Source organism: Paroedura picta, chromosome 1 (assembly GCF_049243985.1).
Source record: "Paroedura picta isolate Pp20150507F chromosome 1, Ppicta_v3.0, whole genome shotgun sequence".
NCBI lineage: Eukaryota > Metazoa > Chordata > Lepidosauria > Squamata > Gekkonidae > Paroedura > Paroedura picta.
Genome location: NC_135369.1, coordinates 156,943,156 through 156,968,883, shown reverse-complemented (window position 1 = coordinate 156,968,883; position 25,728 = coordinate 156,943,156). Strand labels below are relative to the sequence as shown.

The following is a 25,728-nucleotide window of genomic DNA, read 5'->3' as shown; positions in this document are numbered from 1 at the left end:
ATTTTAGGTGGGAGTTCCTATACTTTTTGCAGTGTATTAGTTCCATCCCTGAGTTAGGAAATTATGCTAGTTATGTAGTTTAACAGTGAGCGTTCTATGTTTATCAAATGGAAAGGGGAAATGGGTGAATGAAATGGAGAATAATTGTTCCACTAATGATGCAGGATCTTGCTGCTATATAGTTTTTCTTTTATTCTATTATTTTATTTTTTTCATCTTCCAGGATTAAATTAGTGTGTAGATTAGTGCAATAAAAATGCAAAACATCAACCAACCATCAATTAAATAGAAAGATAAGGAAGAGATACATGGGCAAGAATACCCAAAGTTATGAATGTTTCAAAGAAATGAGAAAATCTGCTCATTTGATTTATATCACTTACTAGGGGCAAAGCCCGTTGCAAAGTTGTTGCAGAAGCTTCTCATTTCCCTGCCTTGTCAGCCCACCTGGCTCACCTGAGCTTATTAAGCAATGCCAGCTGTGTGCTGCCAGCTATGTGCTGAAAGAGAGCTCCAGTCTAAAAGGCACCACAACGTGTCAGCAAGACTGTTGCTGACTGCAGAAGACTGGAAGTCACCACAGAATGAGGACAGAGGCTGCTGATAGCATATATGGACTTGAGACTGGGAGGGCTGGGTTCTGGACACAACCTGTGACCTGCTCTTTCTGCTGATGCCTGAAGGAACCCTTGACTAACTGGACTGAGTTAAGACGGTAATTGCAATCTGACTTTCCATTGGCATTCTGTTTTTGAAATACTGATTATCTCTTCCTCCCTTGCAGTTTATCTGTGCTTCCTTCCAGTAGAGAGCTGAAACTTGAGACCAACACGGGTATGCAAAATAAGCCATTGTCTTCCCTCCCTTGCCTGGGGGAAAGGCTGAAAATGGAGCAACTTACCAGCATTAGGGCCTTTCAGAGGGACCAGCACCTCTTCTACCCAGCAAGCAGCAGGAAGAGAAAGAAGAGGACAGATAAGCCCCTTGATTGTCCCTCATTGGCAGAGTGTTCTCTCCTTTTTGGCTGCATACTCCCGGGGAGGGCCAATTAGGTAGGGATTGAGTTGTTTGCATGTAATTTGAACTGATTGGCCCTCATTGGCAGAGTGCAATTTGAACTGATTGGTCCTCACTGGCAATGTGGTATCTCCCTATTAGCAGTATACTCGCAGGGAGGGCCAAGCAGGTAAGGATTGAGTTGTCTACATGCAATTTGAATTGATTGACCTTCTTTTACAGAATGCAATTTTCACTTCTTGGCCCTAATTGGCAGAGTGGAATTTGAACTCATTGGCCCTCATTGACAGAGTGGTATCTCCCTATTGGCAGCAAACTCCCAGGACCAATCAAGTAGGGAGTGAGTTGGCTGCATGCAACTTCAACTTTACAATGCTTAGTGATGATGATATTTTTAAATTCCCTCTCCCACACACATAGCAGCATACTATATGCTGAAGCCTTTAGGCACCTTTAAAATTCTGACACAGCATGGTGGCCACAACCACAAAACTGCAGCCACAGAATGGCTCCTGTAGAAGGTGGAGCCATCCACAAAGTGGTTTCTACAGCTCACTGTCAGTCACACAGGAAAGATCCTTGTACTATGCTGGCAGCTGCTGCCAACACAATGTTTTTAAAAACCTGCCCAAGGAATCAAATCTCCAATTCCCAATCAGAAGCTTTCCTCGGACAAAATGCCAGATAGCCTGCTATTTGTCAATGCAAGAAATGCCCCTGCTATATTCTAGTACATGAAATCTGTGGGCGGATCCAACTAGTTTTTTTCTTCAGTCAGTTCCTACATCCCTCTCTCACATGGCTCTTGAATATGTGGGTCTTCCAGGACAAAGTTTTTGGTTGGCTACAGTGAATTCATCTGTATTTTTCATTAGAAGAAAAGCAGGTTGGATCTAACCCTAGCTTATCTACATTTATTCTTAACCACCATACTTTAAAGTCTGTAGTTCTGCCCCATCACTGTTTTCTGTCAGAGATTGACAGCATTTTTAAAAAAATGTTGTTTTCTCTATGATGCCTCTTTCCTGGCCTTTGTTTGCTGGTTCTTTGTTTTTATATATGTATTTTACTTTATGTGTCTCTTGGTTTTGTGATGTCTTTTACATGTTCTGGTTGCAATTGTTAACCACCTTGGTAGCATTGGTTAGGCAGAAAGGTAGGTTACACGTTTTGTAAATAATGGTAATCTTCCAAAACATGCTCAAACGCTTAACCATGCTCTGAAAGATTTATTTCATTGCTCACTGAATGGTAGCCAATCACATCATGCTTCATGCAATTTTTTTTTTTGGAAAAAAAACAAGGAGGTTTGATATGGAGAGTTGATGTTCAAGAAACATAATTCCAAACCTACTTTGATGGTATTACATCCTAAGATCCATTGGCCAATCCACAGAATGGATCTGTTATGCTTCCTCATTTTCTTCTGCTCATGAGCCACCTAAAAAGCTCTTTATTAGGACAGTCACAGAAATCATGGATTCCATTGTGTGAATGGAAATGCTTGCTGCTTCCACTTGGGTGCCTCTGGATCCATCCCATGGTTCTTCAGATCTCAGTATAATATATCTTGCAATATATAATAGCCTTAAAACTGTTGGCTGATTGCTCCTTGCCGTTTTCGAGTTCCTTCATACAAAACGGCTGAGGTCTTGTGGTGTCATGGGGCATTCGTGAACAATACCACTTCTCAGAGGGAAGCTGCCAGTTACAAAATGTCGAGCAAACATAAAAAGAGAGCAGTCAGAAAAACCTTAAGTAAGGGTGGGGGTTGGTTTTGAAGAAGTGTTGGGAATTTGGATGCATTTATTTGGAGCTTTGATGTTACAGAGCTTTGATGTGATCAGAAAGATCTTGAACCTCTGGAAATGGTAAGGGGCAAATATATCGGATCTTTTAAGAGGCCGGGAAGTTGTTAATTTGTATCTCAGGGCTATTGATCAGAATTGTGATAGTTATATAACTCATCCAGTTAAAACTTCATGGTGCACTGAGCACTGAAAAGTGAAATTAACTGGTATATGTTGTCATGTTTCTTCAGATGACCTCCTGGATATAAGAGAAATTTTAGCTAAAGTTACCTTTAAGCACATGTAGTTTGATCCAACTTATTTTTTTCCCCAGGTTACATACAGAAGATTTTCTGAAAATAAGTGAACCCAAATAATGAATCTTTGGTAAAGCTGCAATTAAATTTCACCACGGGAATGTACTTGTATGAGTCGCTGAGCATGTGCCTATCGTGTCTCATTTCCAAAGGCTGTCTTTGTAATTTGAAGTGACAATTATTGAGTTTTTGAAATGTCTTCTGTGATGAACCTTTAGGTCACTGTGGATTAAGAAGCTGCCACTATTTCTGCCAGTCAGTGTCAACAGGTTATTAAATGGAACTTACATGTTATTTTATGTGTTGACATGTATTATTTCCCAGATGATAAAACAGCTTAAAGATGTATAGTCCCCTGCTAGTCTGTCAGCATAATGCTAAAGCAAATGTGGTAAATTCTGCATGGCTCTAAGTGAGATGCAGCAATATTAATGTCTCCATTAGATTGCTATTAGTCCTGGATCCACCATATATCCCTACAATCTTCTATATAGAATAAAGAGAGGAGATAATTTTTCTGTTTGAGTGTGTTTCAGGGCAATACTGCTTTCAAATTTTCTTGGGTATACATTCCAATTTGGGGACATTTTCACCATAGCCGCAATTTTCCATGAAGGTGGATATGGTTATTGTGATATCTAAAATTCATGTAGGATACTCATCTTGGTATCAATATCTATGTTTTGTGGGTTAACAACAACAACAACAACAAAAGCCTTTATTGGCATAAAAAACAATACAGGTATGGAAATACAAAATAGTACAATTATAAGAATCAGACAGAGTTACTCAATTTTGTTAAAAACAAGGAATTAATTCTAAAAACCTTTGCTAAAAAATTTGCAATGCGGGCGATCTGCTCAGGGTCCTTGCTATCAAGTAATTTATTGATCGCGGCCGTTTCGTTACTATGGAAATGAAAGGAAGATAGAATGTCGGATACCCCCTGGCGGTATAGAGAAAATTTAGGGCAGAACATAATAAGGTGCGGAAGGAGATCAGGGACCATACAGCCGTGAAAACATAGTCTTTCCGCTAAATGAATTTTGTGGGTTGATAAGGCCATACACAGTCTTATATAAGTTGTTGAGACAGCCATTTTTTCCCCTATAGCCACCATTTTGCAAGATGCTGGATCTTTTTTCAGATTATCGTAAGATGCTTATATATATTGGTGTTAAACTATATTTGTCAAAAACTCCAAATATACTATACATTTTATTGGAAAAACACAAAGTATTTTTACATTGTGTAATATTTGGGAAGAAGTATAAATACAGACAAGCTGTTAAGATATAACAGCTTCTCCATCTTTGGCGATTTTTAAGCAGAGGCTGGATAGCCATCTGACAGAGAGGCTAAGCAAAAGTTAATCCTGTTACATTAGTAAACTGTGTCACAGCATCCACACACAGCCACATGATAATTCCCTGCCAAACCAGCCAATCAGACCCCTCAAACCCATTTGTAGTTCACAAAGACATTTCAGAAATAAAACTGTCAAAGCCAGTGATCCACGGCTCACACCCTACTATTTACTGTCGGGTTGTGAGTGTCCTGATAAGTGCAGGGGTTTGGGCTAGATGACCCAGGAGGTCCCTTCCAACTCTATTATTCTATGATTCTATGGAAGGGTCTCCTGAATTGGTGGGAGCTAATTTATATATATATATATATAAAATTTGTTAAAAGATTTATAGGGTGACATGCTCATATATATTCACCAGCTTGCTTCCCCTCCCAAAATGGCTAATGATGGGCCTGGAGGAAGGAAAGGAGCCCCAGGTAGGCATGTACATAGCTATGCTTCAGGATCATATTCTGCACCATCACACCACTTCTGGGGTTTCTCAAAGCCTGAAGAATGTATCCGAGATTTCTCAATGGTAAAAAAAAAGAATTGGGAAAGACTGGGTTAGGCTGAGAGAGTGCAATTGGTCCAAGGTCAACTGGTGAGCTTCCATGGATGGCACAAGTGCAGATTTGAACGTGGAACTCCCAGACAGGGGAATGATATTGCACTAGATGGACTATTGGAGCCCTTTGGCATGACCATCCAATGTTGTCACACTTGCATCTTATCTATCTATTTATTTTGAGATTTCTAAACCACTCTCTCCAAAATTGGTCCTGGGGTGGTGGAAAACAGTAAAGACAGAAAGTACAAATATATCAAATAAAATACTAAAATTTGATTTAAACCAACTTCTTAAATCCTACTGAACTCACTTCACTCTAGACAAAATCTTGGGAGCTCTATTCTTTGAAAAGGAAGTTGATCAAAGCTGCAGTCTTTTAATCTAGTGAAGACTCGTCTTTAAGACTATTCCAGAATGAAGAGATTTTATGTATCTGGCTGAGCTGAGCATTGTTCCCCCCTATTACTAGCACCCTCCTACCAAGAAGAGTTCAAATACATTATGATGGTTTTGATGCTTTCCTAAGAAGGTTGTGAACTGACCATAAAATATTCATGCTAATTCTGCTGCTTTTCTAACACATTATTCCACTGTGTGCCGTTATGTCAAATAAACAAAAAGTTCCAAGACTTGTGAGAAGCATTACATTGTACCACTTAAACTGCATGAATTTAAAATAAAATAAAAATGGACACCAAACTGGGCTTGTTTCTTTTTGCTCTACTAACGCACTCAGCGCATACAAATGTAGTGGCAATTTGTAAGTGGAAATGGCAAAAAAAAAACACCACAATAAATTAACTTTCTGAAGTTTCAAAGAGAGAACAGAACATGGTTGGCAATACGCATTTGTATATTGTTTATGTCCCTTAAAATATAGTTACAATTTCACATTTCCTTGACAAACTAGTCTGTCAGACACGATCACTGAGGTGACAAAAATAATCTAGTTTTCTTGCATGGTATGATCTTCCCTCCGGCTAAGAAGAGTGATGGAAGAACAGCTCCTAATGATAGTTAGGTTCTTTCTACCACTGCCTTTGTTCTACTTCTCTCCCCTCCACACATTGCTGCTTACCATGAAATCATCTCCCCTTCCCACTTCTTTATTCATATTTTGAGAATTGAGCTTTACTTGGAAATGAGACATTAGCTTGCAAACAAGCCCTTTAGTATCAAAGTGAACATTGTATGTTGCCAGTGCAGTTTCTTCCAGAGACAACTAAGCACCGGACCTTAGACAAAAGTGGGTGTTGAGCTGTTTCCGTTTAGTGTATCCATGTAAGGAATTGATCCGTATACTATCAGAATAATTATAATTGGGGGCGTAATCTACATGTATATGCTTCCAGTGGGGTCTTTGCCTTAACCTCTTGAATTTCCTCCTCCAACTGTAACCAAACTTAAGCACATTTTAACTGTGTTGGTTTACTTTCATCCTTTCAAGAGGGCTGTTGAGACATTTCTCTTTTCCTCAAAGGGTACTCTACTAATAGTCTGGGGCTTTACGCACCAGGATCTTTGTAGCAAATTGGTCACTGAATGAAAAATCGCCATTTAAAATAGTGGAATTCGTCGTTATGCATACCTGCCTTTGTAGTGGAATCCAGTTGCGTTTTGTAGCGTTTCCCACAGGCTTCCGGTCTCGGCAGAAATCGCTAGAAAGGAAGCGCTATTGCCGAGCTCGTCCCGCCCCTGGCCGTCAAGCAGCCAATGGGCAGCCGTTAGCATGCTCCCAAACAGCCCCTTTCCCTTTAAGAAAGGTTTTTTTTTAAAAAAAACAGACCCATTGCAACGAATCTGTGTTAATTCGTTGCAACAGAGAGACCCATCCAGCTGCCTGGTGTGTTTGAGCTGTCATTTGATCGTTGCCACGCTCCCTCCAAGTGAAAAAAAAAATCCCCCCCCCTCTCACGGGCCCGATTTTCGGCTGAATGAATGTGTAAAAAATAAAGGGAAAATACATCAGCAAACGGGCTTCTCTGTTCTTTGTGCTTAGTGAATGAAGGGGAGGGACTGAAGCCGGGGAAGCCTCTAAACTGAAAGAGGCTCGCTGGTGCGTTTATCCCCGCTCACTCGGAGAAAAAAAAATGGCGATTGCTTCGCCGGAAGATCAGAGAAGAGAGCCAGGGGGAGGGACTTTGTAGAAACCGCAACAATGTTAACGCACAGGTCTTTTTTGCTAGTGTTGCAGATTGGTTGCAGGAGTGTATCGCTTTCCGGAGGGTGAATCCACTTTTGGGGATTTCCCTTAAAGCGCTACAAGGAAGCGCTTTTTGCAGATTGGTTTCAGGTGTGTGGCAGATTGTCCACGACGTTGTGCAAAACAGCAAATCAGTAGCGTTTTCAATTGGCAACCATTGTGCTATTTTGAAGGCGTGCAAAAAGCCCCTCAGAGTGATTAGCTTTTCTTTTACTGTTCAGTGAAGTTGGTTGTCTTTCTTTCTGAGAGAGAATTTTTCTGTCAGAATTTATGTTTGTAGCTTACCATAATGGTGGGGTTGCCAATCTCCAGGTGGTACCTGGAAATCACTTGTATTTAGGATTTCCTAAAATTGTGCTGGAAGTTGCTCAGACTCAGATTAAGATGAATCATTAGTGGTTAGTAGAGATTTCTGTCTGTGTAATTAGCATAACCCTAGAGAGATTTAAATCTTTGCATAGTTATTTAAGAGGACCATAGGGTATGTGTGTGTTACACATCTTCAGTGAGCAGGATAGGTATCTGATCTTGGAAGTTAAGCAGGGGCCATCCTTGGCTAGTATTTGTATGGGAGACCTCCAAGGATTGTGTTGGTAGTTCTTCCAAGGAAGACTAGGGGTCATGACATGTAGGCCTCCAAGCATCCCTTGCCTGGCTGTCAGGCAATCCCCAGATCTCCTGGCTATACTACACATGCCCTATGAGAAATAATACCAAGGGAATCTTGTGGTTAAAGAGGCAAGTGGTGATCAGCTTGTGGTGTAGTACAAACTGAGCAAGATGTAGAGGATATACATGAGCAGGGGATATTGGAGAGCCGGGCACAAGAACAGCAAGGATCCAGGGAAGAGAATTATCTGTTTCTAGGAGCAATATACATTCTGTGGTCTGATTCCAAGACGTTGGGGGGAAGTTGCAGTAGGGCAAGCATGGAGTGAATTGTGGGGAAGATCAATTGAGTCAGGAAGCACGGAGATTGCAAAGAAAATGAGCATTGCCCCCTTGTCAAAGGGCCCCAGGTTTAGTCATGCCCACGTGCTTCGCTGACATCTTGCTTGTAATGTGTGGTCAGGGAGCTAATACTGTTTCAATGGATCTGTTTACTGGGTTGCAGCTGTTTTCTCACTTTCTATCTGCTGCTGCCACCACCTTCAGGTCCTAGAAAAATACATAGTAATAGGAACTTAATGTAGGCCTCCAGTGTCTGCTCATGAAGCTAATTAATCTTATGATCATTTCTTGTGATTGAGTCTCAAATAAATGCCACTGACTATGCAGGCACAAGGAGCAGGCTACTTATATGGGTCATATAAAAAAGATGCATCCAGTTGTGCAGACACAAAGAGGCAATCCATAGCAAGAAACCCCATGTTTTAGCATACTAGAAGTATCCTTTAATTACTAAGGTTAGAACCTATGGTATCATTCATTACCTTTGAACTTCTCTGTGGCCACTGCTGAGGATTTGTTTTCTGCCGTGATGCTCACTTCCTGTCCCACTATGACTTCCACATGTCCAAGTTCAGTGTTTTGCAAGGACTCCTTGTGCATGCATAAGTAGTAGCAGCAGCAGAAGAGATCTTTGCAATGAAGATCAGTTCCACAGCAGACAGAATGAAGTCCAAGGGGAACAATCTCATAGGGTCCAAATGGATGATTGTTGAGGATATATTTGTCAATCATCACCTGGAAAAAAACAAGCTGTTGATTGCCAAAGGCACCCAAAATGGCCATGAGCTGGCTGTGTAAAACAGGCTGCAACTTCACAAGTGCAAAGCCGCTCAAGACAACCGTCAACAAAACCACTGATTCACTGAGGATCAAGAGTGTCGTTTGTGTGTATTCAAAAGGTAAATTTGCCTGGTGATTGTATTCATTTTGAAGTCCACAGTATGCCTACCCCAGCAGAAGGTTTCTTGGAACATTAATGATTTGCATGCTGATAGCTCACAGTGAACTGCAAAACTATTTTCTTGCAAAGCTAATTAACTATTTTAACTTCTCACTTTATTACTCAGTATTTAATATTTTATCATTTGTGTCATTTAGCATTGGGGTTCTCTCCCCCCCCCCCCACACACACAATTCATGTTAAAATCAGATCTAGACCAATGGTAGAGGCAGCTGTTTGGGGCATTAGAATTTAAGAGACCCTCAAGGATCGACCAAAGTTGCCTCCCACACCCCAAGACACCTTGACCACTGTTTGGAATCCATTCCATTATGAAACAGGCATCTATATAGTTGGAGGTGACCCAGCTTTGGAAAAAGATCAAGCCTATGTATTGTTGGGGGGTGGGGGGGTTGTCAAGAGGAAGATTTTGTCATTAAGGCTTTGTGCTCAGGATGCTGGGCTATTGCTGCTGTCTGAAATGAAGATTCAGTTGGAGTATATCCTCTTTCCAGGTCAATTGAAAACAAGTCAAGATACAGCACAACAATCAAATTAATATCACAACAGTGACCATCCAGCTAGCTGTTGTTATATCTTCACAGAGAGAATTTATGGTCCAAACAGATTATCTACCACTAGCAGTGATAATTTACTGCATGAGTTGGCAAGAGGAATCATTCTAGACGCAGCAGAAAGAAGTGCTTATATGTCTCCCTCCTATAGGTCTCCCTCCTATAACTGAACAAGAAATTAGTCACAGCAGAATCCAAACCTTAATCCAGATGAGGGCATCAAATGTTTAACACAGTAGGCAAAGTTGAGAGCCATTAAATATGGGCACAAGACAAATTCTGGCAGTGTACTACTAACTAATATCCTCAAGATGGTTATTTCACAAGATCTTTTATAAGCCTATTCAAAAGCACCTATGTGGTTTCCATAATAATTCTTCTAATTAGGGGTGTGCGTAACAGAACTCTCAAGCCAAAAATATACATCAAAACAACTATTTCTGGTTGTTACTTTGAGTTCTTGTAATGCTAGTGGTACAAGTAAACTACCCAAAAATACACATCATTTAGAATCATGGTGATTATCAACCCAGCAGGAGCATGTACTTGCCGTATTGTTCTTTGATTCTGCTTATTTTCTCCAGCAACACCTTCCTTCCAATCAATCAGTCCTGGTAAGGACTGAGTGCTCCCAGCCAATTATCTTTGCAGATGAGCTACAGAAAAGGAAAGCTCAGAAAATGGTCTCCAAAATCTAGAACACACACACACACAAAACAGGATAGATTTTTCTCTGAGTCAGTAACACTTTATCCAAAATGAAGCAAACATGGGAAAATTTCCCCGGATCCTAAATGATAATGACTTTTTCCACCTGCTGGCTTAAAGTAATCTGTTGCTTTCATGCTCATAGGGAAATGCTTTTGTTCTTACACTATATGAATGTGAGATGGCTAGAGAATATGCTGGGAACCTGTGTCATGAACTTACAGTGAACATGTTTGGTTGTTAAGCATACCTTTTGTGGCAACCACATGACCCAAGTTTTGCCTTGCATCAACTGTCAAAAAATGCTGTCCTGTCCTGGTGATGTTCGATTCCCGTCCCTGCACCTTGTAGCTACTTTTGCATCGATGCAATAGGTAGAATCATTTCCCTACCAGGATCATGGCTGATTGGATCAGATAATTAAATGCTGGTGGAAACTATGACTGCCATGGCTGCTTGAAAAACCACATGAAAAATAGAATAACACCGAGAATGCAGACTTAGATAAATACAGAACGGCAAGTCGTCTTTTTTAAAAAAAACCCGGTGTTTATAAATCACTGACTGATTGATGGTTTTTTCATTCGTTATTTAGCTGATTACCTGTGGATTGGCAGGTCAGTGGGAGGGCAATGGGAGACTGTGCGTGTGTGGAATGCTACTGGTTGCGTGAATGAAATGCCACCAATTGAACTGTAATTTTTGATTATGCAGGGAAGAGGGGAGAATGAGAAGACATGGTTTAAATCCCACTTTGCTCATAAAGTTCCTTGGCCCTGGGTCAGTCACCCTCTCTTATCCTAACCTACCTCATAGGGGGTTTGTGAAGGTACAATAGAGGAGGGGGGAGCTCCTGTGCTGCAGTAAATCACTTGAAAAAAGAATAAAACTGTGACGGATGCCTGTATATCTGCTCAGATTTTGCACAGTTTTACTAGGCTATAAATAGCAGCTCTATTCTCAGTCAGACTTTCTTTGAAATGGTGTAAAAAAAATAAAGGCCTTGCAAAACGCTACCTGAAAGCATTTACTTCCATGTCTATTAATGGCCTCTTGGCAATGGAGACCTGTACAATTACTCCTGCACATGGCCTTGTTGACAAATAAGCAGGAATAAGCACCTGGCCTTCTTTCGAATGCATCTAGCTCACACAATATTTTATTTACATTATTTATAGTCTACCTTTCTCCCAGGGTCTCAAGGCAGGTGACACGTAGAATTAGTACAAAACGGAATGCTCACTAACTAATGCATTAGGATATTAAAAGTCTGGAACCACCAGAAAGAAACAGAAGCATAGCATTAGTATTGGCACATTAAGCGATAGGCAAATCACATAATATCTATGCCATTTAGCATCCTACTTACAATATACTAGATACAACCATAAAGACTGTAAGTCCCAAACTTTTATCCAAGTAAGTCTGGGAAATGCGGTTGTACTGTGTATCCCTCAAGGTTCTATAACATCATGGACACGATTAGAGAGACTTTCGCTAACTTTCAGTCCAGGAAGAAACCTTCATATTTAGACTTTCAGCCATGTGTCCATGTGGATTAAATACATCTAATGACTAGAGTGTAATTATTTAACTGACTTACCTATTTGTAACAGTGAGTAAAGTACTGTCTGATTTTTTCCCCAAGGTGTATGTTCCTTTAAGAACCCAGATAACAACAGTCAGCAACAAGCTTGTTTAGTATCTGAATTGCCCTCCCTCCTCCATATAGTAAATGATCTGGTGGACGTAGCTGTCATTTTGCAGAGGCACCTCTTAGGATCACATGGTAAGTTTGGATCAGTTTTATATTTGCTAAATTTTGAATGATTTTGCATTTATCCATCCCTATTCTGATCTTATATCAGATTAGAGATGGAGCCCTATGAAGCTTGTTGCCTTTTGGAGTTCATTCAAGCATCCCAATTAACTGGGTAAGATTGAAGAGTGATGTACTTTATGGTTCTATGTCACTTATGTGTTTGTTTTTTATTTTCAATTTTAATGTGTGTATGTGTGTGTGGATATATATATGTTCATGCTGCTGATGAAGGTCTATCAAAATTGGCCATTTTACTAGAGACCTGTCTAACAGAACTACAGTTAGATCACAATTGGATTTTTCATATTTGATTTCTTTTGGACAGTAATAAAATAGGCGGTTTGTATGAATAATTTGGACAGTTATTTTCATGGTTGATTGTATATATCACACAGAACTTTGTATTTGCACTTTTGAGTGCTCCTTTTATGCTATTGACTGCTCATATTTTACTTACAGTCCACAAGTACCCCAAGATCTCATTCACAGACACTGGTATCCAAAAGTGTATCTCCCATCTGGTTATGCATACTTATCATCTTTGTGATCCAGATGTAGAACTCTGCATCTGTTCTTATGGAATTGCATCTTGTTCTCATTTTCCCACTTTTCTAGCATGTTCAGATCTTATGGAACACTGTTTTCTGAGGTGTCCACTAATCCTCCCAATTTGGTGTCATCTGCAAATTCAATGAGTAGTCCCTCTACTCCCTCATCCATATCATTGATAAAAATGTTGAAAAATACAAGACCCAGTACTGAGCCCTGTGGCACTCCACTGCTCATCTCTGCTCATTGATGAAGCACTATTGACAAATATTCTTTGGGTGCAATTCTTTAACCAGTTTGAGAAATCATCCACATAACTATCCAAAAATCAGTCTGCAGTCATCCAGTTTAACCATCAGAACATCATGGGAGCCAGTTAGAAAGTTAGTTAGATTTCTCTCTCCTCTTTCTGTACAAAGTTTGTTTCTCTTAGACCGTTTATGCACTGGGAACTTCACTGCCCCAGCTTCCATGCAGTAACACAAATCGGGGGCAGATGAGATGCACCGGGCCAAATGCTTCCCCATGTGAGTGCAGGAAGAGGTGGGGCAACCTGCCACAACTAAAACTCCAGCCTGCAGCCCGGCATGAAACCTCCAGTGCATAAACGGTCTTATTAATAAAAACTATTTGGTGTTTGGTGCTCTGGACCTTTCTTGTATATCTAAACTCTACCAATGGGGTTATGGGTCCAGGGAGAACATTCAGGCTGTGAAATAAGAGAGATACTGGTATTTGACAGGCAAAGAAGATAAAACAGAAAGTGGTAGTTTTCTGCAACACTCAACGAAACTACATACTGGATAGGATTACTGAAGGAAACTATCTGATCAGGAAGGAGGGAATGAAATGTCAACTGCTGCAGATGGGATTGTGACATGTTGGAAATCCTATAATTTCTGGGCGCAGTTCTGTTTTGGAATCTTTGGTCCAATATTTAGACCTTTTCCTAAAACCATCCAGACTATAGGTTCTTACCCAAGGCACACTAAGGATTTTCTCAATCACATCAAAATTTTTCAATTAGATGTAGAAGATGTAGGTTCCCTTTATACCAATATTCCACAAGATGAGGCTTTGGATGTATGGGAGGTTTTAGAAAAAAGAGGACATCATTCCAATCCCTTGCCATCTTTTCTGTGGCTCATTGCAGAACTATGTTTAAAGACAAAATTCTTTGAACTCCAAGAATTTTTCTTGCAAACCTCTGGGATTGCACTTGGATGAAAATTTATACCTGAACTGGTAAATCTGGTTATGGATAGGATGGGAAATAATTACATCCTTAAGGAGAGTAATGAATACACAATGTATGTTATGTTTTTAAAGATTCCTAGCTCTTTTTTAAAAATTGGAATGGAGCAAAGGAATCTTTGATTAATTTCAGTTGGTTCATTCACAGCATCCATTGCACAATTACATTTGAAATGTTATATGATCAATCTAAAGTGCATTTTTTGGGTGTGGAGATCAGAAGGCTTGGTAGTATAATACAGATAGATATCTATAGAAAACCCACAAATGCCAATTCATATCTCGCAGGAGATAGTTTCCATCCAGCTCACCTAAAGAGGAATCTGCTATATTCCCAATTATCCTGATTATAAGAAGGAACTGTAGTGTAGATTCTGACTTTTGCAGACAAGCTGAAATTTTGATGAGTCAGCTTACAGATAGGGGCTATCCCTCAAGAATACTAAAAAGAGCTTTCCATTGAGCTTATAATACACCAGAACAACTATTCTTATCCCAAGAGTTAAAGAACAGGTCACTGACAGGATGATAATTCCTTTGACATATAAAACACACAGAGACCAGTTCAGGCAATTATGGAAAAGCATTGGCATCTTCTATCTGATATGTCAAAATCCTCTATTTTACAAAACTAAAAGAGCAAGGAACCTCAAGGACTGAAAAGCAGGTTTCTTCAGTTACTCAGTAAACACAGTTTCTGACTTGGCACGAAAGATGCATTATGGCTAAACCAAGAAAGTGGCCCCGGCAAGTATCTTGTCAGAACTGGGGTACATTAGACTGAGCACAGCATATAGCCTTTTCACTCACATCCCCTTCCTTGAGAATCCATGGGGAACTTTAAAGAGAAAACAAATGAGGCAAATGGCAGATAGGATGTTCAAGGATGCAGTCCGGAGGCAGGGAAGATGGATGGGGGGGGGAGGTGTGAATGGGGAAAGGAATGAAGGAGCAATAAACTTTCTAGTGTTGATCTACGCATCCAACAGCAACAAAGCATGGACTAAAATTACCATGAGCCCCTGCCAGCATGGCCACTGCTGATGTATGTGGTTCAATAAAGACAGAGACCCCTAGTTGGAGCAAATATATTCTAACTTTTGTTGATGATTTCTCAAAGTATACAGTTACCTACTTAAACAAGGAGAAAAGCCAAATACTGGAGAAGCTCAAACAATATGTTGCAATGGTAAGCAAAAGATACCAGAGAAAACCATTGATCATTCACACATGTGGGACTTTACATGAAGGACTACATGGCTCATTATTCCATATATTCCAGATCAAAATGGCATAGCAGAAAGGAAGAATCACTCCCTAACCAAGATCCGTGCAAAGGTCACGTCCAGATTAGACTTCGCTTTACATGGGCCTACCCTTGTCTCTGACCTGGAAATTGCAACTGGATCCTACCTATCTGCGGGACCGTTTCTGCTCCCAGCTCTGCACTTTGCTCTGCAGGTATGAATCTGTTGACAGTCCTGGGTCCCCGGGAAGGGCACCTGGCCTTGACCAGGGCCAGGACTTTTTCGGTCCTGGCCCCTAACTGGTGGAATGAGCTCCCAGATGAGCTGAGGCCCTGACTGAGCTCTCTGGGTTCTGCAGGGCCTGCAAGATGGAGCTATTCCACCAGGTTTTTGGTTGAGGCCAGGCTGAATACCGGGTTAATAACAGTGGGTCTCCCCCATCCTTGTGAAATCTGGACCCCTCCCAGGAGCCAATCATCACCCCTTGATTTACACCTATTTAATATACAACTTGTAACAGATGAGGAATGAGGGTCTATAGAGGTTAGTTACTGCCGCCATCTATGCTAAATTTGATCTTCTTTTTCTGCATTTTGTATTTGTCGGCAAGTTGATATAGTTGCTGTCTCATGGGGTTTTAGTGTTTTATTATTATGCTTATTATAAACTGCCATGAGCCAGTTGGCCCAGGAATGGTGGTATAGAAATCCAATAAATAATTATATAAATCTGCAGATGTATGCTCCTAGAAGCACAGCTACCTGAAAAATACCGGGGAGAAGAGATTAACTGCTACTTATTTACCAAACAAGTTGCCTGCAAAAGGTGACAGAACACCGTATGCACCATTAATGAATTGCTTGAAGGCGCCTATGTTCCCAAGGAAAAATTAAGCAAGAGGGATCTGAGAACTGAGCAAGGCATTTTTGTGGGAAGTGTCTTAGGATGTAAGAGATTCAAGAACTGAAACTATAATGTCTACAGTGATGAGAAGGAAAAACCTACAAATATAGAAAAGCTAAACCTCAAAGAATCCACACTGATGGAAGAAAACAGCAGCCAGAAGCAGTGCAACTGAGCATTATGATCTTTGCAGAAGAAGCACAAGCAGAACCCCAAGAGCCAGAAGGGGATGCAGAAGGTGAAGTCAGAAGGTCAACTAGAGCGATTAAGGGAGTATCTTGCTCTGTACTCTTCCAACATTGCTTTTAATTGACCAGCACTAACAATTCTTTGTATGTCTCTAGTTCAGTCATTTTAATGATGACTTCCATCTAACTTTGACATAGTACTTGGGAACTTTTAAAATACTTGAAATAGTTAAAGTTTTCACATACTATTTATTTGTTGAAATTTCTCTGTTGAAATATCTTTCAAACCTCTACACTCTAAATAACACTTACTTTTTCACTCATGCATTTTCCCCTCTAAACAATTGTTGCTGTTTCATATCAGTGACAAGCACAGATAAGCAGAGTACCCAAATGCAAGCTATCAGTTTACCATAAATTTCAATAATCAACTTTAAAATGTTGAACTTAAATATGAACGAACAGCGGCAACACCTCTTTTCCATTTCATTACAAATATCTTTAACCGCTCCTGCCTGCTAAGGAGCTCTGTCCCAGGCCTGCTAATGAGCTGCCCAGCCCCCACCTGCCCCTCTTGATCCGGCTGCGAGCTGCAGCCCAAAGCCACCTTAAACTGCCTTGCCAGGGGCCAGGGGAGGGGACCCTTTCAAGGCCTGTTCTTAAGAACAGGCTTTGAAGCTAGTTACCATATAACTGATAATCCCTGCAATGCGGCATAAACCCTTTCTTCCCTGTGGTCAGGCTTTCTCTGTCCATTTCTGTTATTTTCTATTGTTATTGCTAGCTGTCCTTCCTTATTGATGTTGCTAACTGTCCTTGCTTCTTAGAACTCTGTACCTGTTGGATCTCTAGGGCTTTGTTCTTATTGGCCTTTTGGAACTTTGCTCAACTTAACTCCTTGGAGCAGAATGATTTCTATTACTATGCCTGGCACACCTATTGTTATAGTACATCATACACCTGCCACGCCCTCTGTCTCTTACACAAGTATCATTTACCAAGGCAATCAGTGTGGTTTATTTCCTAAACCCTGCCCTGCACTCACTCATACGGGTTCAGAAAACTCATCTCATCCCAACATTCCTAGAGGTGTTTACCACTGCATGCTTGATTACCTCGGGTCTGTCCAAAAGGCAGATTAGAAAGCGCATCAACTGAGTACAGAAAAGAAAAGGACAAATTTCTATCTCCTTCAATACACTAAGAAACAGCCTCTCCTCAAGAGCTGGGAAGAACACAAACTTGGGCCAAGGAAATTTCCGTGGGCAAGGCTGGAGGAGAATCTTCAAGGATCTTATATGATATGTCAAGCAACACCTGTTGAAAGCTATTAATCCAAGCAGCCTGAGCAGATGGTTCGAACCTCTCTTGTACTACTTGCACAAACCAAATTGGAACTGATACAAGCAAATCAATTTTACTTGCAAAAATGCTTTTCAAATGGGTTGTAGCAAGCCTTTGATTAAATTTCTCCGAAGTTTGTTGATGCAAAATATTTTTACTACCATAAAAAAAAGATTTGCTGGCAAACGCAGTTAGATTGCTATGACATCATCAAATGCTCTCTGAGCTGTGTGCGGTCCCAGTTTTCACCCACAAATTGGCCATCTTCATTGCATATTTGACGTTTGGAGTTCCAGAGTAAATCAAGAGTCTATTGCCTGGTGACAGGACTTCCGGGCACAACCATGCTGTCTACGGTTGACGGCTCCACTCTCAACCCCAGTGAAGTTCTGAACCTGAACAAGCTGTTATTAGCAAACTATTAACAAGAAAAGTGTGATTGACAAGAAAATCACCACAGTCATCCTGAAAGCTGAATAATCATAGAATCATAGAAGAGTTGGGAGGGGCCATACAGGATATCTAGTCCAACCCCCTGCTCAACGCAGGATCAGCCCAAAGCATCCTAAAGCATCCAAGAAAAGTGTGTATCCAACCTTTGCTTGAAGACTGCCAGTGAGGGGGAGCTCACCACCTCCTTAGGCAGCCTATTCCACTGCTGAATTACTCTGTGAAATTTTTTTCCTGATATCTAGCCTATATCATTGTACTTGTAGTTTAAACCCATTACTGTGTGTCCTTTCCTCTGCAGCCAACGGAAACAGCATCCTGCCCTCCTCCAAGTGACAACCTTTCAAATACTTAAAGAGGGTTTTCATGTCCCCTCTCAAGAAGACCAGACAGCTCCATTTAATTAATTAATTTGTTTATTTGTTTCTTTATAATTCAACTTTTATACTTCTTGGACTATCCTGAACAGAAATTGATCTGTCCTTGACAATGATATAGCAGATGCTCTTTATTCTCCCCCGCAGTTCACCAGTAACTTGGCCCATGGAGAAAATTAGACAAGAGATCAAGTAAGAGACTGGAAGCATGCGTGTGTTTGGTGCTTTGTATTTTCTTCCTTCTGTGCACCAAAGCCAGAATCAAATGGATTAAATTCTCCAGCATCTTGGCTAGACTTGTAGGTTCTAGAACTAAAATTTATGAGCTTGTAGTCAAGTAATTTATTGCACAAAGCTGACTACAGAGCTGTTAAGGATTCTGCACTCAAGGTTATTATTCACAGGAGAGATAATGGGGCAAATGCTTTCCCTCTTCAATTAGATGGAAGAGAGGCTAGAATGCTGCCAAGACTAGAATATTGTTCCAGCTAAACAGAGCCAATGCATAATCAACTAATCAATAAATACCTAACCAGGACTACAACAAGACCTATTAGGAAATAAAACATTTTTATTCCCTGGTATTATCTATACTATTTATATTTATATATATATATATATATATATTGTACCAATTAAAACTGAAAACCACCAAATAGTAGTTTCGGCTTGTCTTTTTGTATGGCTTCAGGTTGGGAGTGGTTTCTCTTTGCCTTGCCTTCCCATAAGCCCATACTCAAATCTGGCCCTTAACTGCATTTTCAGGAGAGCCAGGCAAGTGTGTGGGACTACATCTACCCACTCCCCACACATTTATGCCAAAAAATCATGTCCAGAAAGAGGCCAAGATCTTGTCCAGTACAGGGCAATTAGCCGATTAAATCAGGGTGCCTTTAGCCAAACAACCCCATGATGTATTAACATTCTGCCAAAGCGAAAATTGAATGCATATTAACATTTCTCACAAATAGTCAGACTAGGAATGCCAGTCCCCAGATGGGACCTGGGGATCCCCCAGTTTTACAGCTCATCTCCAGGTGACAGAGATCAGTCCCCCTGGAGAAAATGGTTGCTTCAGAGGATGGACTCCATAGCATTATGCCCCACTGAGTTCCCTCCTCACCTCAAATCCCACCTACTCCCAGCTCTGCCCCCAAAATAGTAGCCCTAGGTCAGATTATCTCCAAAATGCAACTGGGTCTGTTTGAATTGCCCAGCTAAAGCCACATGTCATCTGGCAAACAAAAGTAATCTCCAGAAAACCATTTCCCCACCTGGGAACTTCTTGTTGTGTTCTTAATCCTAGGTGTCAAAATGAATAGGCAGCATGGTTTTCAAACATGATCACAAGTCCACTTCTTTCTTTATATGGAGTTACAATGAGTACAACTTCTTCTCTCTGTCCACATTGAGTCTGGGAATGGATCAGAGCAGCCTAAACAGCTGGCCTGGATTCAAGGAACAGAGTTGTTAAAACTCCACACATCTCTTATCTATTTTTGAAAATATTCTCAAGACCCTGAACTTCTTCTCTATGTTTGACTAATCAGGAGGCATACCAAAACGTTCCCCTCATTTCCTTGCTTCTTTTCAAGCCTGAAAAGAAAATAAACTTAAGTGTTTTGAATCAGGTCTCTTGGTCTATAATTTGGCCCCCAAAGGTCAATGTTGACTGGCTCCAGTCCCCCTCTGTGTTTGTCCCCCCTCTTCAATTAATTAATTAATTAATTACTATCTGGATGGCTGTCTTGGGAGCTGGATCTATGACTTAGCTGCTAGGACAGGCTCTGCTCTATCCACTTTCTCCATAAATCCGGCCTACCTCTTTAGTCTTTTGCCTTCTCCTATTGAGTGGCATACATTATGCATGCACAGGGCAGAGTGCATACATTCACTGGAGTGATGAAGGGATGCTTGGAATATTTTGCTGCTGATGAAGGCTTCCAGTTACTGGGTATTACCAAATGCTTGACTGATTCAGTTTGCTAACTCTCTGACGCAAATACCCCTCAAGAAACATTATTTCTGATTTTAATATCAACATTCTTTCTAATTGTACAGTAGTATCTCACCACTCTGTCAAAGATCTCTTATGACCAGTTGTATGAGACATTGCTTGTACTGGAAGCACAGGTATAGACCAGGTATAAAACTTGAAAGTCTTTAAGTGATGTGGAACCAGGGTACTTGAATCCCTACCTTCTTCTGCACTGTTCATTCCACTAGCTAAGGTCCTCTTCCCAAGCCATGCTTTCTATGCCTCTGCCTACAGATGTGAGACAGGGGTGACTAGAGACAGGGCTTTCTTAGTAGTGGCACCATGCCTTTGGAATGTTGGGGGAGTTGGCAGCTAGTTTTCAGTCAGCTGTATTTTGTCTTAGTTTTTGCTCTCTGTTTTCCTTGCTTACCCAGCTTATCTCCAATTAGTTATAGCCTGGCTTAATTTTATGTATGTAGAGTTTGAAGGTCACTGAGGAACTACAGGAAAACAAAGGATATTGAGTAACCATCCTTAATGGGGTTCAAGAAACGCCATCACTTGCTTTTAGAGGAATCAGTGAATAAAGCCGGAAAACTGCTGAAGATAGACTGCTTTTTAAAGGACCCTGATTTAGGGGTTATTTTAATTTCCTTTTCTATGGAAAACAGATTTCACCTGCTGGAGATAGAGCAAAACCAAAAACATGAGTCAGGACAGAAGACAATAGGATGAAGCGGGAGGAAAGTTGGCTTCCTGTCCGGATGGAGGAATTTTCACGATCTTCACACTCCCGGAGCTCCACAGAGGAGTGACTGGGAATTTCTATTTAAACAATTTTCAATGGTTGTAAATTTATATTTGAAAATTGACCAAGTAAATATAAAACAGGATAAGGTGCTATCAGCTGTGACCTTATCAGGTAGATTAAATGAAGACACTCAAGAGAGGGGCTCCAGAGGCTCTATAAATTCTGTGGCTATTGCTTCAAAGTCCATGAAACCAGTATGCCAAAAGATAAGTTATCTAGCCCCAAATAATAAAAACTTTCTCAAAAGATTTGTGATCACCTTCCGATGGAGCAGCATTCCCTCTGAACCTTTGAGTAAATATAAGTTTCAAATTGCACCAACAAGAGTTTTCAAAGACAATGAGAGTCTTTCTTTGTATAAAACAGGGTCCGTAAATGCCTTGTTAAATCTGGCAGCCCCAGGTGGCGTGATGCACAAGAGAAGAGGAAAGAATCCCATTAGCTTCTGCTTGCCCTCTAATGCAAGAGCCCACCCCAAGGTAAATAATCCCCATAAGTCTGGAAAAACAACATCCAATAAGAAGCTAACAACAAAGGTGCAGAAGGTCCAGCTGGACCAACAGGCTCAACTAAAAATGGGGAGCAGGAATTTCTGGCTACTAAATCTACCTCCTGTATTGTCATCTTCAAACACCGGAGGCATCGAGGAAATGGAGGCAATATAAATAGATTCATTACTGGGGTTTCTAGATTGCCAGTTATGTCTTTTAATTTTATGCCAGCATTGAAATCTACTTACCATGCCTCCACATATGAGAGCAGCATGTCCCTGGAACTAACCCAAGACATGCCTGGGATGCAAAAATAGTGGACAGGGAGAGGCCACTGCCCCACTGGTAGTTAACAATGAGACCAGTGAGATTATTGGACTCCCAACCCCAGAACAAGTCACAGGAATGTTGGAAGACCAAGAACTGGACTCTGGCATTCTCCATAAGGAATGCCAAAGACTACTGGAATCTAAGAACCTCATGTCAGTTGCCCAAGAACTACAGGAGGTTGGCGAGCAGGCTCCCGGTGCCTGGCCTCCAGAGGTCATTTAAGCCCAGCCGGGAAGATTTCCTGCATCTCCAATTTCCCTTCAGATGAGGAGTGGCAATCCTTAGTAGTGTCCCCACCCTTGAACAGGACATGTGAGGCTGAGGACCTAGCTTTAGTGTCAAGAATGGTTACCCTTCATGAAGAGCTCCAAAAGCATCTACAAGTATGATTACCTTCAGATATTACTATTATTTATTTATTTATTTATCATGGCAAGAGCCTCTTGTGGCGCAGGGTGGTAAGGCAGCCCACATGCTGTCTGAAGCTCTGACCATGAGGCTGGGAGTTCAATCCCAGCAGCCGGCTCAAGGTTGACTCAGCCTTCTATTCTTCCAAGGTCGGTAAAATGAGTACTCAGCTTGCTGGGGGGTAAAACGGTAATGACTGGGGAAGGCACTGGCAAACCACCCCGTATTGAGTCTGCCAAGAAAACGCTAGAGGGCGTCACCCCAAGGGTCAGACATGACTTGGTGCTTGCACAGGGGATACCTTTACGTTTATATATATATCATAATCCTGCATGAACTTGGTCTGATACTCCCTTGAATTTAGATGTTTTTCATGGGTTTTAGTTAGAGGCCACCTCAGGTAAAAGTTCTGAACTGGTTATTTTAGTCTCCAGTGAACTGAATTTTATGTGTGAAGATTTTTTCTCCTTAAAATCTAAGGCGATGGTGGTCCTTCTTCAACTGGGGAACAGAGATTTGTTCATTATCAATATTTATCTCCCCCCTCCACCAGGGAGAAAGAAAGCAGAGGTAGAGAATACTTGGTTTGAGTTAGAACGTTCTATTTCATTACTCTCATTAGAATTCCCTGAGGCAAAGATGTTGTCAATCAGGGACTTAAATGGCGAAGTGGAGCCAAATGACTCCCTCTTAGACACTAAGTATAGAACTACTTTAAAAGATCCAGAGGATGAATCTGGATGTTTTTCTTTCCCATGAATATCAAAAGATCAGTTCTCTAACTTCCCTCTTCTCTGCCTTGCAAAATTAGCTTTGAAACAAAGTCTTCGTATTCTCAATGGAGCTTTTGATGATGACCACCCAGAGGAGTTTACTTTTTTTTTAGCTTTTTTACTTTGTTTTAGGCACCAAGATAAAACATTTCAGTTTAACCAGGCTGTCAGCTGGGGTGCTATCTTTTGGCTGGTTTTATGGTCTACTTTTAATGTGAGAACAGTTTTATATAATTTAAGCTGCTTAGTGGGTATTTTTAATGCTCTCATTTGTTTTTATGGGAGGGGACCCTTTCAGGGCCCATTCTTAGGAATGGGCTTTGAAGCTAGTGTACATATAATATCAGAATGTTTGACTTTATTGCTTCTGGATTTTTTAGACATTTGACATGTTCTACATGTTATAAATTTAATGCAGTGATTGGCTGCTGAGGAGGACCATCAAAACTCCAAGTCAATCGGGGGGGGGGGGGGTTCAGCTGTTGTTTTTAATAGGCAGAAACTGGTATCATGGCTTGTTTGGAAGCCTCAACTCAGTGATTTGCATCGCCATTGGATCATCCTAGCTCTGAGAGGTCAGCGGTTTCTGAGCTTCCAGGTGGGCCCTGGAGGTTTCTGCAGGGCTCACTTGTGAGCTGACCGGGAAATGTCTAAAGAGGAGTTGAGAGGAGGGGGCCTTTTTCTTTCTCCCTGTCTGGGTGTGAAGAACTGAGTTTGGGCACCGGATAACATAAGAGTTGGGTAGGAGGGGCAAACTCTGGCCTCCCTGACACAATGACACAGCCGCAGCTCATGACCCAGAGGCAAGAGGGGGAGGGGCTCATTACCATGCTCTTATGTGACATCACAGGGCCACTCCCCCAAGGAGGTCTCGTTACCACAGGGACAGTACCGGCTTCAGAGGATGGGCTGCTCATAGGCAGGCAGGCCAGCCTGATGAGGAGAGGGGCTTTGAGGGGAAGGTTGAGGACTGGGGACCCAAGCGACACACCCCAAGAATCCCAGAGGAAGGCTGGAAACCCATGGAAACTGAGGGATTTGTGATGAAGAGTTTGCTGCGCTCCCTGAATGGCTGGTGCGGGGCTCTTCCTCCCAAGGAGCAGGGAAGTGACCCTGGGAGGCCAGGATCCAACAGCCCCCGAGTTCTCAGACAGGCTGGACTCCGGTGGATGTTGGTCAACTGAAGGCTGTGGAAGCCCCTGGAGGATGCCGGCGGAGGGGAGTCCATGATCCCTGCTTACCGCTGTGTTTTTCCCTTGCAGGAATGTGTCCATCTGGACTTTTGGAGAAGCAGGGACACGAAAAGGATCCAGAGGACGTCTCGGGAAATCTCCTTGTGTCTCTGTGCCAGATTTGCCCTGGCAGATGTCACCCATGGCCTTCAATGTATCTGCTTTTCATTAAAACAAGCTGTTCTAATTATAATGCAGCCTTATTTATGATTAAAAGGCCACAATATGCCATAAGCTTTTTTCCCTTCTTCCTGCAGTTTCTCTCCTGATTTGTTTTGGATTATTGGAATTTTTCCTATTTTGGGGTTTAAACGTTTGTACACAGGTTTCAGGTTTAACGCACCCATATCACAGTAAGAACTTTTGTTGCTCAATTCGAGTCCTGCAGGAGGACTTACCAGGGGTTCAACAAGATTTTCTGGGGAGGAACGTTTCAGTGTCAAAGCTCACTCCGTCACATCTGAGGGGGGGGTCTGAGTGTGGTTCTCATGATGGAATTTATTGCCCCCTCATCTCCCGGTTGACATCCCCAAGGGAAGGTTATTATGTTAAAAAACAGGAGAAATAAACATGATTTTATAACCTGGGTGATATGTTAAAGGCCCAAGGGAAAGGTAGCACCTGGTAAGATATTCAAGAAGCATTTCATGTCAACAGATCCATTTCCCCATCAGCTTCCAGCTCCTCTTAGGATCCTACCTCAACCTTCCTTTTTTCTAGGCTTCCGGGGATACTCTCTGCACTCCTCAGTACCAAAGAGTATACTTATGAAATAAGTGGGGGGTGGGAGTAGGGAGGGATGGAGATCCCTGAATTCTGTTTTTAAGTTTGGATAGAATAATTCCCTGCCCTGTGGCTTTCAGAAGAAGATCCCCCCTGTATCATCAAACCAAAGGCCTTTCATTCAAGGTCCTGTTTTCCACAGTGGCCATCCTCAGGCTTCTAGGAAAGACCTCCTGACACAAGGAATGATGAACTGCCATGGAGAGGTAAACTGCCTCTGAATGAGGGAATTCTATTTAACCATCATCATGCATGCCCACCGCTGGGCCTCACCACCTTCCAGTCCCCTGTCTCAGTGTCCACAACAGTCTAAACTACTGGGAGGGACATCTCGGTTCCCGTCCACTGGCTCTCCAGCATGTGTTGAA

General features: G+C 41.5%; 1 long non-coding RNA gene across 1 annotated transcript; it reads left to right on the top strand.

Annotated features, from left to right (window-relative positions):
• Window positions 1-534: 534 nt before the first annotated feature.
• On the top strand, window positions 535-3,418 carry LOC143844920 (uncharacterized). Its single transcript, XR_013234199.1, has 2 exons — window positions 535-715; window positions 3,142-3,418. It is a non-coding gene; the product is annotated as an uncharacterized LOC143844920 (long non-coding RNA).
• The last annotated feature ends 22,310 nt before the right edge of the window (window positions 3,419-25,728 follow it).